Genomic DNA, 16385 nt, shown 5'->3' with positions numbered 1-16385 from the left:
ATAAATGATGGATGGATAAATAATGGATGGATAGATAGATAAATGATGGATGGATGGATATATAATGGATGGATAGGAATGATGGATAGATAATGATGGATGATAGATAAATAATGGCTGGATGGATGGATGGTGCTTCTGCTTCTTCTAGTTTTCCTCCAGCGGGTGGAAGATCTCTCCATCAGGTTGAACTCTCCAGCCCAGTCTGGCATCTTCAGACGTCCCCAGCCTCTCGAGTGTCTGCTGGATCTGAGGAGCAGACAGCCGCTCATCACTGAGACTCAGCACAGAGGTCTGTGTTCTGTCACACTCACCTTCTCCAGGAGCCGCTTCTTCACCACAGGATCATCCACATTATGACCAGCTTTCAGCTTCACTCTCAGTATCTGCCTCTTCATGTCTGTGCAAAGAGATGGACAGGATATAAAACATTTGATATGATGTCACAAAATGGACGTTGTGCTAGTCTTCCCTATTGTGCCGTATATCCGAGTGAAGCGCCTCTCAAACAAGAACAAATGTAATGCCACGCCCACACCCGGGGGACCATCCAAAACTCTCCATCATCTTTATATTGCGTGAAGCGGTCTTCTTGTCTTTTCTTACTTTTAACAAGAAACAGAACAATGTCTAAAAGCTGATGTGTGCAGTAAATAAGCTAAAAAGACTTGTTAGACTGTACGAACATGATCCCGATGTAAGCCATGTCACACTGCAAGATCTCAGTTGGCTTTAATGTCAGACTGCACGATAGTGAAGGCGTGCTAAAAATGGAGGTGCACAAGAAAACTCGTCCGGAGACAGTGAGCTGCATTACACGCGGGACTGAAATGCTGGCTACAAAGAAATCTCTAGCTCTCGTTTTGGTCATAGTTTGTCTTGAAAAACGGAGATATTTGACGGCCGCTGTAGGAGAAGTCACACTGCAGGATTGTGTGCCAAATCTTCTGACACTGCCAGAATTTCGTCTGAGGTAAAATTTGATCGCAAAGCTCATTAATCGGCCACTGGTGAACATGTCAAACTAACGACCAGACGTCAGATTTTGTCTGAGTTTGTCTCAGACGGCCAAATCGTGGCCAAAATTGCACAGTCTGCACCCAGCTTTAGTTGGTCTTTTTGGGTTTTACTTATTTATTTTTGTTGGCAACACTATTGTTCCCATTTTACCCTTTTAGTTGTGTTCCCCTTTGTGGGACTGTAAATATGTAAATATATGTTTAATTATGCTCAGTAAAACTTTACTTGCCCCAAACTTTGTTGTTGGTCTACTTAAAGGGGGGGTGAAATGCTGTTTCATGCATACTGAGCTTTTTACACTGTTGAAGACTTGGATTCCCATCCTAAACATAGACAAAGTTTCAAAAACTAATGTTGGACGTTTGATGGAGTATTTCTGTGTTAAAAATACTCCTTCCGGTTTCTCACAAGTTTCGGCGAGTTTTTTTTGAGTATGGGTCTACTTGACGTTAAATAGAGCGGAAGGTCCTTGTATGGGCCGTACGGGCTCTTCTCCCGGAAGGGTGAGCGCGCGTCACTAGAGGGAGAGAGAGGAAATGCACGCTGTAAACAGTCTCTCAGGTGCAGATCCAGTCGTCCGTGAACACTTATGTCGCGCCGCGCTCCACTTTATTCCTATGGGTGACGTCGAGCGACTTCAACGCTTCAGCACAGCATTCTGGGAAGGCAGCGCTGCATTTGAACCGATTTGAACGCAGAAATGACGGGAAGCTTCAAGGCATCGCTTCAGTCGCGTCGCAAAGTGGATCTCCACGGTCACTGCTGTCACAGGACTTCACCAAATCATACCAAAGAAGTGTGTTTTTGACAGAGCGGTCCTGCTTTGGAAGATGCCGGTGAGTAAATCAACTTCAAATGTCTCTGCTATTGGCTACCGTCACATGAGTAAACATCAGTAAACGATACGATCGCGTGCTTCGTCATTCAAATGCGCTAACGGTTACTCCATTGTTGTTCTGTATAACGTTACACTATTCTGACTCTGACGTGCAAAACCGTTTTGCTTGCTACCTCTAAGGTCTAGTCACATACAATAGTCCATAAACCGAATCATGTCCTCATAAACTGCACACAAAGGCCCCTAAATACAGTACATACCACAGAGACGGACATCCTGATGTTGCCGTTTCTCCTGTTCAATTTATTTCAGCCTCAGATTTGATTCTGGATCATTATCTGTATTAGCTGAGATAGCCATGGGTTTCTCCACGCTTGAGGACGTCACCGCTTTGCGCGTCGTCATTCTTTAGCTCCGCCCACACGATACGCCTCCAGGCGCTCGTTTTTTTCCGGAAAGACTCGGTACAGCCCATATTTCTTTTATAAATATGATAAAACTAAAGACTTTTCGGAGATATGAAGGATGCAATACTACTCTATAGGTACTCAAGATTGACATGAGATTGACTGAAACTGAGTGTTTCACCCCCCCTTTAAGTCTTCTGTTCTCTGTGTAGTCTGAATTTGTTCTAGCTGAACTCAGGTTCTAGTTTTATGTTTATGTCCTCTCGATAAATCTAGAATACTGGGAACGTAACAATCACAATATGGAAGAACTGATTTATGAAAGCAGCTCACCTCCCTGACAGATGAACGGTCTTGTCTTAGTGCAGTTCTGATCTGCCCACGTGTTCACATCTGATAGTCTTTGCTCTACACACGCTCCAGTATTGTGCGGCTCACCAGCAGCCCAGCGTCTATAGGAGGACTGGCTGTTATCTGACCATCTGTAAGTGTCTTTAAAGAGGCCGATGAACACCAGAGTATTCGACGGCACCAGCTCCTGCACCTGCCGGTTCTCATCCAGACTCCTCACGCTCACCAGATCTGTGTGATCCTGTCTGCAGATCTTTTGAGCTTCGCTCCAGGTCTTTTTCTTATTGACAAACACGTACCTCTCAACGACGTTTTCCTTTCCTAAGAACAATAAGGCACTGTGTGTTAACAACCGCATATGGATTATTATTAACTTATATATGGAAAATATATAAAAAAAACAAACATTATTTCTCACATTCGCCAGTTTATATGCAATTCTCAGTTATAAAATTAGAATTGCAAGAAAAAAAGTGCAATTTTTAATGTCGGAAACAAGTTTCCGTACTGTGATATTAACCGGTTTGTAAAACAGTAAAGTTAGTAAGGCAAACATTGACAAATGTAATGCGAATAAATTCAGTCAGCATAAATTAAAGGCAGCATGACCTCGGGGTGTGCAATATACACTGATCAGGCATAACATTATGATGTATTCTGCTGGTCCTGTTTTGCTGCCAAAACACCCCCAACCCATTGAGGCATGGACTCCGTTAGAGCCCTGCTGTGGCACCAAGATATGTATGCAGCAGATCTAGTTCTGTAAGCTGTGAGGTGAAGCCTCCATGCATCAGACTTGTTTGTTCAGCTCATCCCATTCCCGAGCCCTTTGTGCATCCACATGGAGGACCCAAGGTTTCCCAGCAGAACATTGCCCAAAGCATCACACTGCCTCCGCCAGCTCGCCTTCTTCCCATAGTGCATCCTGGGGCCATGTGTTCCCCAGGTAAGCCACACACACACACACACACACCCGGCCATCCACGTGATGTATAACAACACGTGATTCCTCAGACCAGGCCACCTTCTTCCATTGCTCCGTGGTCCAGTTCTGATGCTCACGTGCCACTGTTGGTGCTTTCGGCGGGTTCGGGGGTCAGCATGGGCACCCTAACTGGTTTCCCTTCACCTGTCAGTAGTCATAATGTTCTTCTTCTTCTTTTTCTTTCAGCTGTTCTCTTCAGGGGTCGCCACAGCGAATCATCTGCCTCCATCTAGTCCTATCCTCTGTATCCTCTTCTCTCAGACCGACTACCTTCATGTCCTCCTTCACTACATCATCAGTAGTCATAATGTTATGGGTATATAATGCTCTACAGATCGCTAGATTTATGGAGCTGCTCATATGCGTCAATAAAATTGCTTCTAACACATCAACTTCACAAAAAAGGTATCCAGGACAGCAGAAATCTGCATCCTCTTTGTTTTTGTTTTTATTTTTATTTGAATAATGTTATGCCTGTTCTGTGTATAATGTCTCCGATCCTATTGTCCAATCTGACATTATCCAGTATGTCCCGCAAAAAGAAATGGATGTTAAGTTACTTAAACTTTAGACACAATATTGCCAAAGAATATAGTTCCAAACAAACTTGATCTGATGCATTGGGCAAACAAATGAAATGTCGAGGGGTCCTGACCAAGAGTCAATATGTAACGAGTTGGGAGTGAGAACCTGTTCTTTTATCATATCACACATATCTGAGTGTGTTAAAGTGATGTTATAATGCTATTATGAGACACTTGTTCACACTGCAGTAAGTGAGATCATATTAGGCATGGAAAAACTTTGTACTCTGTACAGAAAATCAACAACACCAGATTTAACTGTGTTGAGCTGGAGAACAATCATTACTTTCTGTCCATCAATGATCCAAACTGCACATCCAAGCACATGGTCCGTGGTTAAAATTTAGGGTTTGAAATTTGAAATTTGAATCCAAAAATGTTACATTGTATGCCTTTACATTAAAGTTAAACGGACTTTATCCAGATGGAAATGTTATATGCATCTCAAATACATCAATCTTAAATGTAGTCCTAAATATCTAAATATTTCAGTACAACTTATATTTTGCATACAGAAATGAAGCCTGTTTTAGGACCATTAAGATTTTTGCATAGTCACATTATTTGCATGACATTTCCCTTTTAAAATTTAAAAATCACTGTAACATGCAAATATAAATAAATATGTTTTAGTGTGCAGGTTATTGAATTTAACGGGGTCTTACCATTATAGCAAATGAATTCATATTTATGTTCACATGGAACATCCCAAAACTCCCCGCCATCACCCATGGCCCCACAGTTTTCTTGCCCTCCGTCGTTGTCTAGCTGTCCAGCCTTCCAGTGTCTGTACTCAGCTTCTCCTTCCTTGTAGAACGTGTGATCACACAGAGACCAGATCCAGTCAGGATCATCTTTCTTCAGCCCTATCCAGGCACCTTCTCCCACAATCCCGCTCACGGTGGCCTGCAGACTGAAGAATTCTACCTCATCTTCAACTGTGGCCAGATCACTAAAGTGTTTTCTGCAGTAGTCTTGGGCTTCACTGTATGTTTTCGCCTTATTAACAAAGAAGAACTGTTTGGAGATTCCCAATGAGAAACACACACCTGTGAAACAGAAAGTCTTTTCATGAGGAACATTCCAGCTGATCTAAGAATGTTCCCATTAAGTGAATGTTCATCCAGTTACATCCAGTTAATTAAATGTTACGAATGCTAACGGAACATTCAATTTTCTCATTCTTCAAACACATGAATGTTCTCTGAGTATTACTCTTGAGGGCCCCACTTTATATTAGGTGGCCTTAAGTACTTACATCAAAAAATAAGTACAATGTACTTTTTGTGTTCAAATTGTATTGCAAAGCACTTTTGCTGATATTGAGGTGGGACACGTGTAAAGTTAGGGGCAGGTGTGGTGGTGTGGGTCAGTTTAAGGGTAAAGTTAGGGGCAGGTGTGGTGGTGTGGGTCAGTTTAAGGGTAAAGTTAGGGACAGGTGTGGTGGTGTGGGTCAATTTAAGGGTAGAGTTAGGGACAGGTGTGGTGGTGTGGGTCAGTTTAAGGGTAGAGTTAGGGTCAGGTGTGGTGGTGTGGGTCAGTTTAAGGGTAGAGTTAGGGTCAGGTGTGGTGGTGTGGGTCAGTTTAAGGGTAGAGTTAGGGTCAGGTGTGGTGGTGTGGGTCAGTTTAAGGGTAAAGTTAGGGTCAGGTGTGGTGGTGTGGGTCAGTTTAAGGGTAAAGTTAGGGTCAGGTGTGGTGGTGTGGGTCAGTTTAAGGGTAGAGTTAGGGTCAGGTGTGGTGGTGTGGGTCAGTTTAAGGGTAGAGTTAGGGACAGGTGTGGTGGTGTGGGTCAGTTTAAGGGTAGAGTTAGGGACAGTTGTGGTGGTGTGGGTCAGTTTAAGGGTAGAGTTAGGGACAGGTGTGGTGGTGTGGGTCAGTTTAAGGGTAGAGTTAGGGTCAGGTGTGGTGGTGTGGGTCAGTTTAAGGGTAAAGTTAGGGGCAGGTGTGGTGGTGTGGGTCAGTTTAAGGGTAAAGTTAGGGACAGGTGTGGTGGTGTGGGTCAGTTTAAGGGTAAAGTTAGGGGCAGGTGTGGTGGTGTGGGTCAGTTTAAGGGTAAAGTTAGGGACAGGTGTGGTGGTGTGGGTCAGTTTAAGGGTAAAGTTAGGGGCAGGTGTGGTGGTGTGGGTCAGTTTAAGGGTAGAGCTAGGGACAGGTGTGGTGGTGTGGGTCAGTTTAAGGGTAGAGTTAGGGACAGGTGTGGTGGTGTGGGTCAGTTAAAGGGTAAAGTTAGGGACAGGTGTGGTGGTGTGGGTCAGTTTAAGGGTAGAGTTAGGGGCAGGTGTGGTGGTGTGGGTCAGTTTAAGGGTAAAGTTAGGGGCAGGTGTGGTGGTGTGGGTCAGTTTAAGGGTAAAGTTAGGGACAGGTGTGGTGGTGTGGGTCAGTTTAAGGGTAAAGTTAGGGACAGGTGTGGTGGTGTGGGTCAGTTTAAGGGTAAAGTTAGGGACAGGTGTGGTGGTGTGGGTCAGTTTAAGGGTAAAGTTAGGGGCAGGTGTGGTGGTGTGGGTCAGTTTAAGGGTAAAGTTTGGGACAGGTGTGGTGGTGTGGGTCAGTTTAAGGGTAAAGTTAGGGTCAGGTGTGGTGGTGTGGGTCAGTTTAAGGGTAGAGTTAGGGTCAAGTGTGGTGGTGTGGGTCAGTTTAAAGGTAGAGTTAGGGACAGGTGAGGTGGTGTGGGTCAATTTAAGGGTAAAGTTAGGGACAGGTGTGGTGGTGTGGGTCAGTTTAAGGGTAGAGTTAGGGTCAGGTGTGGTGGTGTGGGTCAGTTTAAGGGTAAAGTTAGGGTCAGGTGTGGTGGTGTGGGTCAGTTTAAGGGTAAAGTTAGGGTCAGGTGTGGTGGTGTGGGTCAGTTTAAGGGTAGAGTTAGGGTCAGGTGTGGTGGTGTGGCTCAGTTTAAGGGTAGAGTTAGGGACAGGTGTGGTGGTGTGGGTCAGTTTAAGGGTAGAGTTAGGGACAGTTGTGGTGGTGTGGGTCAGTTTAAGGGTAGAGTTAGGGACAGGTGTGGTGGTGTGGGTCAGTTTAAGGGTAGAGTTAGGGTCAGGTGTGGTGGTGTGGGACAGTTTAAGGGTAAAGTTAGGGGCAGGTGTGGTGGTGTGGGTCAGTTTAAGGGTAAAGTTAGGGGCAGGTGTGGTGGTGTGGGTCAGTTTAAGGGTAAAGTTAGGGGCAGGTGTGGTGGTGTGGGTCAGTTTAAGGGTAAAGTTAGGGTCAGGTGTGGTGGTGTGGGAGATAAGTGTGGTGAGTGTTCTCTGAGCGTTACTCTAGAGTGTTCTCTGAGTGTTAATCTTGAGTGTTCTCTGAGTGTTACTCTAGAGTGTTCTCTGAGCATTACTCTAGAGTGTTCTCTGAGTGTTACTCTTGAGTGTTCTCTGAGTGTTACTCTAGAGTGTTCTCTGAGCCTTTTTCTTGAGTGTTCTCTGAGCGTTACTCTAGAGTGTTCTCTGAGCGTTACTCTAGAGTGTTCTCTGAGCGTTACTCTAGAGTGTTCTCTGAGTGTTAATCTTGAGTGTTCTCTGAGTGTTACTCTAGAGTGTTCTCTGAGCATTACTCTAGAGTGTTCTCTGAGTGTTACTCTTGAGTGTTATCTGAGTGTTACTCTAGAGTGTTCTCTGAGCCTTTCTCTTGAGTGTTCTCTGAGCGTTACTCTAGAGTGTTCTCTGAGCGTTACTCTAGAGTGTTCTCTGAGCGTTACTCTAGAGTGTTCTCTGAGCCTTTCTCTTGAGTGTTCTCTGAGTGTTACTCTAGAGTGTTCTCTGAGCATTACTCTAGAGTGTTCTTTGAGCATCCCTCATGAATGTTCTCTGAGTGTTACTCTTAGGTGTTCTCTGAGCCTTTCTCTAGAGTGTTCTCTGAGCGTTACTCTTGAGTGTTCTCTGAGCGTTACTCTAGAGTGTTCTCTGAGTGTTACTCTAGAGTTTTCTCTGAGCGTTACTCTTAAGTGTTCTCTGAGCGTTACTCTTGAGTGTTCTCTGAGCGTTACTCTAGAGTGTTCTCTGAGTGTTACTCTAGAGTTTTCTCTGAGCGTTACTCTTGAGTGTTCTCTGAGCGTTACTCTAGAGTTTTCTCTGAGTGTTACTGTTGAGTGTTCTCTGAGCATTACTCTTGAGTGTTCTCTGAGTGTTACTGTTGAGTGTTCTCTGAGCATTACTCTTGAGTGTTCTCTGAGTGTTACTGTTGAGTGTTCTCTGAGCATTACTCTTGAATGTTCTCTGAGTGTTACTCTAGAGTGTCCTCTGAGCGTTACTCTTGAATTTTCTCTGAATGTTAGTCTTGAAATTTCCTGAATGTCTCCAATGCCATTAAACAACTCCACAAACAGCATTACCACCTTCACTAATTACTAACCAGAATGACTTTATTAGTGTCAGATGTCTACAGAAGCTCTTCTTGTGATTAACAGAGGTTTATATCTTGATTTTTATTTAATATAATTATGTCACCATTATGGTGATCAGTGTTTGCTGTATTTGATCAGTGCGATTCTTGATGTTTTAATGCTAGTTTTTCTCTGGCGGCTGTAACTGTTTAATTAAGAACATTTGTGTAATTTGAAAAGATACCAATGGTTTCGAACTACTCATTTAAACATCAAGAATCACTTTTTAAAGGAGGTGAGAATTCCGATATAAATTGTTATAGACCTATTTGAATTTTGCCCTGTCTCTAAAATATTGGAGAGGTTAGTTCCAGCTTTTGTCCTCTCTCTTGTGCAAGAGCCAACAAGAGGCTTTCTCTGAAGCTTCCCCAGCCTACGGATGGCTGCTTTCCTCAAGTGGTCTCTCAGTCCACAACCTTTGTCAACAGATTACACACAGATTGAGCTGGGAATCCTCGACATCCGACTTCCACCGTCATCAGCCATGTTGTCCACCCCATTGTCCTGGCTGTCTTGGACAAGTTGCTGGCATTTGGCTCTTTTCCTCTCTGCAGCTTCCTCACAGCCCTCCTCCCATTGCACCGTCAACTCCACCAGGATGATCTTCCCCTCCGGAGACCACGTGATGACATCTCACCTTAAAGTTGTGGACAGTACCGCCTTGGGGAACTGGAGTTTCCTCCTGAGATCAACCTCCATTTCCTATCCCTGGGCTGACTGCAGGAGATTCTGACTGGCTAGGCTGTGTGAGACAGGTCTTTGCCCCTCTTTCACAAAGGCGATGGTGTTCAGCAGTGGTCTTACTTTAGCTGGTTGTTTCTTCTTCCTTTCTTGCTCTAGAATGTCAGCAAGCACTGCCAACACCTTGTCATGGTGCCACCTGTATCTCCCGTGTCATGCGATCTTACACCCTGCCAGAATGTGCGCCATTGTTCCTTTCCCACCACACAACCCGCACAGTGAGTCCACCCTCCCATGCAAATTGACTGGGGTTGGTAAGGTATCATACACTGCTCTTAGTAGAAAGGATACACGGAAGGGCTCCAGCTGCCACAGTTCACTCCATGCGATTGCTCTCTTGGGGAGGTTCCACCTCGTCCAGGCACGTTGAGTCACAAGCTCAATGGATTTTGCTCTCCTCCCTTCTTCTTTGAGGTTTCAGCCTTCAACCTGGATCATGGTTCTCTTCTCCCTAGGGGTGGACTTTGACCACTGCTGAAACGGTGTTGTCTCTAGACTCTGTCTTCCAGTGCAAGGGTTTCCAATGATCTCTTTGGTCCCAAGAGAACAATCTACCTGGTTAATTGCCATGCTGGTGGCCCACTTCAGGCCAGATCTTGTTCTAACCTGCTTCCCTGGTGAATTGGTCTTTAGAGTCCCTATACATCAGGGACAGTCTGCATTTAATAATTGGGTTCCCTTGGATGTTTGGGATCTCTTCCCCTTGAACAAGTAGCTTGAACCTTCCAGTGATTTTTGCCCTTTTGGATCAGCATGATCCTTAATTTCTTGGGCTTAAAAATCATCTTTCCCCAAGTTGCCATACGATCAAGTTCTGCCAGGACCCATCTTGCCTGCACATGAGTTGGTGTTATCATGGTAAGATCATCCATAAATTCCCTGATTGCTGGCTGCTGACATTCAGCTGCGGTCTTTGTCTCTCTTGACTTTGTACTCGCTGCAGAGATGATCAGATTCATTCCCATGATAAACAAGATGGGAGAGATTGTGCATCAGCTCACTATCCCCTTCTCAACTGGCTGCCAATTTGTTGTAAACTTGGCAGACTGGAATCATAGCTTGATGTCTCTCATGTAACTGGTGATCAGTCCCTGGGTGTTGTGTGGGATGTGGTAGTAGTCCAAAGCATCTTGGATAAAGTTATGGGGAATAGAACATATGCATTTGCTTGACAAATGCATATGGTTCTATTCCCCATAACTTGATCCAAGTTGCCAGACATTGTTAGGCTACCTTTCTTCTCCTTTGCTTTTTGGATGAGTTGACTGAGAGGACCCCTGTATGCTCCAATCACCTGGAGAACCCTTCAACACTGCCCTTCTGGTTAAAGGTGTTAATATATCCATTCTGGGTCATGTAAGCGCTCATTCTCTTCGCAAGCACAGCAAAGAAAATCTTTCCCTCCACACTACGCAGGGAGATAGTTCGGAACTGACTGATCTGTGTGGATCCCTGCTCTTTGGGCACAAACCACCCGTCCGCCCTTCTCCAGCTTGTTGGAATGGTTCCCACAGCCTTTTCTGGGTACTTAAAGTTTTACATATAGATGGGGGAAATCAGATTTCACATCATGATAATATAATTTATTATCAACACGTAGCCAATAATCTTGATCACAAATTTGCTTGCTGTTCTTGCCATAAAAACAGTTACAGCATACAGAGAAATGCTAACATTAAAAGGTAAAGGCCAAAGAGACTAACTAAAGCAAACACTGATCACCATAATGGTAACCAAATTACAATTTTCAAACAAATTTTAAACCTCTTTTAATCTCAACAAGAACTTCTGTACACATATGCCCAAATTAAATTAAGATAATGCTGTATTTGGAGTTGTTTAATGCCGATGGAGCATGACTTCAACCTGATTTTCACTTTCAACCAAAATTTCTCATCTAAATAATGTTAAAGTCCTGTGCCAACTTGGAAACTTCCCACTTAAACGTTATAAGCATGTTTGGGGATAATGTTCTAGAAATCTCATCACTAAACATGTTTAGAGAACATTATCCTACCTTTGAGGAGAACATTCTGGTAACAAAAACAAAACTAGCTACTGAAAACAATGTTTTCAAAACATCCTGATAACAATAACAGCTCAAATTGTGGCCATAGTACAAGCACACAGTGTGAGGTTACACTTTTAGATCACTGTGTCCTCACATTCTGGCCACAGCTTAAACTGTAGGTTACATCATTGTGTCCTCACAAGACAATTTATTGACTGGGATTAATGTTACTGGAATAATATTTGTTCATAATGTTGAGAGGACCTTGCCAGAATGTTCCCTGTTCACTGGGATATTATATATTATTAATGATCCAAAGTCGAGTGCCAAATCATTCCATTCATTAACTAGACTGGATTAATAGTAACACACTTTTCAGTATAAACTGCCCATAAACATGTTTTCATACACAGTAAATATGGAGCACTTCCTGAAACATCATATGATATTAATAACTAGTTTCAAATGGCACTTCTAGAAAATTTTAATTATTTTTTATTTATTTAATGGACATTGCAGAGTGCTCTAATTTAAATTTGTTTAACATATTATATATTCAAAATAATTGATGCACACACTCAGACATGAATCCTGATACATACCCAAGACTAGCAACACGAGATTCATTTCTGGGCCCATGGCACCCAACACAAAGCCAACGATTTCAGACACGGTTCCTAAAAACTGAAGAAAAGATTGATTTAGTGAGTTTTTTTATTTCATCATCTGACGATATCGAGTTCAGAAAAAAAAATTGAGTTGTTTGTTTTTTTAATAAATGCCAAAATACATGCAAAAGAAAACCATATCTACCTGGATAAGATCCGGTGCCAGAAGATAAACTTTTAAGGTTTCACAAAAATTTTTTTGTTGTATTATAATATGACGAAGAAGAAATATTCTGAATGTGAACAACATCGTTAACAAAAATTCTCTAAATTAATGTTCCTATTAAGTTAACGTTACTTCTAAATGTTCACTGAAAGTTGAACAAAATCTTGGTTATGTGATCATTCCATTGTATTATTCTTTAAACATTATGAAAAGTTACTTTTGAATGTTCTCTGGATGGTCTGAAACAAGTAGCAACATTTAAAAAGTGCTAGAGGAAAGTCAAAGAAAAAAAACACTCCATGAACGATGTGTAAATTATGTTTTTTGTGTGATTACATTATTAAAGACCAGATAACTTTAAACATAAACAAACATTTTATTGACATTACTGGAAGAACGTTGAGAGAACCTTCTGAGAATGTTCCTTGCTTTATTAAATTAAGAAGTCTAACCAATTAGAACAACTTACCTGTGATTATCTGGAATGAAGTTCTTCAGCTTCTGCTCAGCCGTGTCGTTTTTGTTTAAAGATGGAATAGATTGAAACACAGATTGCCCCTCAAAGACCATTATGCAAACATCAACACATTAGGAAAATGGGCAGGTGACATGCCATCCATAATGAGTGGAAAGATTTAGAGAGCTAGCCTGCTGAATCAGAGCAATACAAAGAAGCATTGTTGGCGGTCAGTGTGTTTGTTAATGTTTAGACCCCAATGTTCTTACACTTACACTACTGACATATTTTAGCATGGATTATACATTTGGTTAAATGATACAGTAATGACATAAACTGAGAAAAAGCAGGAATTTCTTCCTAATTGAGCTCATAAAGCTTTTTTAAGAGTTATGAGATTGACTGCAATAAGACAGAGGTAAGACTTAGTCAAGTCAAATCAACTTTATTTATATAGTGTATTTTACAATGCCCATTGTTTCAAAGCAGCTTCACAGGAAAATAATGCAACAGAATTTGATTTGGCTGTACAGTCGCTCTGAAGAAAATGGTGATATCATCAACACATTTCAACAGGTCAGGTCTGCCCCAAAAACTTTTCCAATTGTCTATGAACCCTATGTTATTTTGAGAACACCACTTAGACAACCAGCCATTGAGTGATGATAGTTAGCAGATTATCTCATTTTAACATGGAGGGGAGCAGAGCAAAAGATTGGTGTTGACATCGTACTTGCGAGTTTACACACCTCTTTAATGTTAATTTTGGGGATCTCCGACCGGCGAAGTCAAACATCATTAGTGCCGATGGGAATAAAAATCTTAGATAATTTACGATTAGCTTTAGCCAGCACTTTTAAATTTGTTTTTAAGTCAGGCACTCTGGCTCGCGGTAAACATCTGACTATGGTGGCTGGTGTCTCTATTTTCATGTTCTGTGTAATAGAATCACCAATAACTAGGGCACTTTCAACAGGATCCTCAGTGGGTGTGTAACTGAGTGGGGAAAACCTGTTTGATGTTCTAATCGGAACGGAAGATTGTTTTTTTGATCCACGACTATGCCGTCTCACAGTTACCCAATTCCACTGCTGCAAGTGCTCAACCGGAACCAAACAATGTACAAAGTTCACTTTGGAAGCTAGTCATATCCAAAGCAGTATCTAAAGCTGTTACAGTCTCACTACTCTCATATAAAGTCTGGATGCGTGCTTCTAAATCTGAAATCTTCTCCGTCAGCCTGATTATTTCCTTACATTTATCACATGTAAAGCCTTGTTTGCCAACGGAGATAGACATGCTAAGCATGTAGCATGCAGTGCAAGTGACAATGACAGGAGAAGAAGACACGGCTTACTGTATTTGTTGATGAATCCAAAACTTACCACAGTTGTTTGATGAAGTCTATTTAAAATTTCTAACTCACCACAGTTGAATGGGCCTCCAGGGTGGAGCTGTGGGCGGCCATGGCGGGTAAGGGGCCTTGGGAAGTCATGGCGGTTCAGGGGGCTTGGGAGGCCATGGCGGGTCGGGAGTCTCTGGGCGCCATGGCAGGTTGGGAGTCTCTGGGCACCATGGTGGGACAGGAGTCTCTGGGCACCATGATGAGAGGGGAGTCTCTGGGCGCCATGGCGGGGCAGGACGGGAGTCCCACCCACAGGTACATCCCCCCCCCCACAAACACACACACATTTTCTTTGGGGCATCAAAGGCTGGAGCGGAGTCCCACAGGCAGACTGGAGCGGAGTCCAGCAGGCAGACTGGAGCGGAGGGCTCGTGGCAGTCAAGCAGGCAGACTGAAGCGGAGTCCAGCAGGCACGCAGCAAAGTCCAAAAGGGCTGGAGTGGAGTCCAGGAGGGCTGGAACGGAGTCCCCAAAGTCTATTAGCCAGCATGACTCTGGCAGAGAAGCAGCCCCCTTGGCCGATATCAAGGGCTTAGCCTTCACCCTCCTCCTCGGCCGTCTGGGCTTTGAGGCCAGTAGGTTGGCATTGGAAGACCCACTGGAGGGATAGGTGGAGGAAGCTGCCTGTGGTTGGACTGACCAGGTTGTGAGTTTTTCTGAGGGGGCTGGATGAGGAAAACACTTATTCGTATGAACCTCTTCAATCTCAGAACTCAGAACAATTTAGACCTAGAATCAAATTGATGGTCTTAACTAGGGAATAGGAACAGGCTGGTTCAAGAAAACGAATAGTGTCCTCGTCCAGACCCATCAGAAAAAACGCGTTTAAAGAAGCATCTGGCCAGTCCACCAGAAAGGAAAGCTCAACAAACTCCTCCACATACTTCTCCAGTGGGCGGCCTTTCTGTCGCGGCCTAAGCAGGCAATCCTTCACTGAAGAGTTGTGTGCTGGGGACATGGGAGAGACTGGGGTCAGAAAGATGCCCATCTTATCATTTGAAGTGCTGGCAGTTTTGGTCCGGTCTTCTGTCAGGGTGTGTGATGCAGCAGAGATGAGGAGATCCAGGACTTGCAAACAGACAGGCTTTATTTAAATCAAACTCAGAACAGAACATCAAACACCATTAGAATAACGTGTAACTTAACACAGTATCACATAACTCACCTCAAGACCGGACCAAGACAAAGTGAACAAGAGGAACTAAAAGACACACACGGAAGGATAGGTGACACAGATGACAATGCCCTAAACACAGCTGAAAAGGACTAAACTAAAGAGGGTTGCTATGACAACAAAAGTGGCGGGAAACCTAACAAAGGAACATGTGGCAAGTGCAAACACAACGGAAATAGACCAAAAAGTGACACCATGGAAAGCTACCAGGCTAGCGAAAAGCTAATAAGTGGTAGTGATTTAGATTAAAAGCTAGCAATGTCAAATTTACTTGATAGGCTATATTAAACAATATATGGTGATGAGTAAGAGAGATTCAAACGCAGAGCTACAAACGCTGAGGCAGGCAGTAGGCAGCAGGCAGACATCAACATTCTCAAGGTGAACGCATATCTTGAGGCTAAAGGTCTAATAATAAGTCAGTTTCAGTAGTCATATCAAAGCAATGACTAAATCAGCGTACTATCATCTGAAAAAATTGCATAAATTATATGCTTTGTTTCCAGGCAAGACTTAGAGAAACTTGTTCATGCTTTCATCACCAGCAGGGTGGACTACTGTAATGGCCTTCTTACTTCCCAAAAAGACCATTAGACAGCTGCAGAACCAAAATATATGTTACATTTAGGATAAATTTTAAAGTATTATTATTGGGGCGGCAGTGGTTCAGTGGTTCATGTAGATTGCCTACAAACCGGAAGGTTGGTGGTTCAATCCCCGGTTCCACCTGACCAAGTGTTGAGGTGTCCATGAGTAAGACACCTAACCCCAGCTGCTCCCAACGAGCTGGATGGCGCCTTACATGGCTGACACCGCCTTCGGTGTGTGAATGAGATGGTGAATGTTAGGGTTAGGATTAGGGTTAGGCGAGAAGTTAGGCAAGATGTAAAGCGCTTTGGGTGGCCATGGGTCTGTTAAAAGCGCTATATAAATGCAGTCCATTTATAATGTTACTTGTTTATAAATTTCTCAATGACCTAGGACCTCAATACATTACAGATATGCCTATTAAATACAAACCCAACAGATCACTCAGATCAGCAGGATCAAGTCAGTTAGAAATACCAAGAGTTTACTCTATTATCCCTATTATGCCGTCCGACTGATTGCACCTTATCTTATCCATGCATCATCATTTTATTGTTTTTATAACTGTTTTAGTTTACCTTTGTTCTTATCTCTGGTTATTTTTATTTGATATGTTTCTAAGTTA

Source organism: Pseudorasbora parva, chromosome 1 (assembly GCF_024679245.1).
Source record: "Pseudorasbora parva isolate DD20220531a chromosome 1, ASM2467924v1, whole genome shotgun sequence".
In the NCBI taxonomy this organism is placed as follows: Eukaryota; Metazoa; Chordata; class Actinopteri; order Cypriniformes; family Gobionidae; genus Pseudorasbora; species Pseudorasbora parva.
This window is presented reverse-complemented; position numbering follows the sequence as displayed.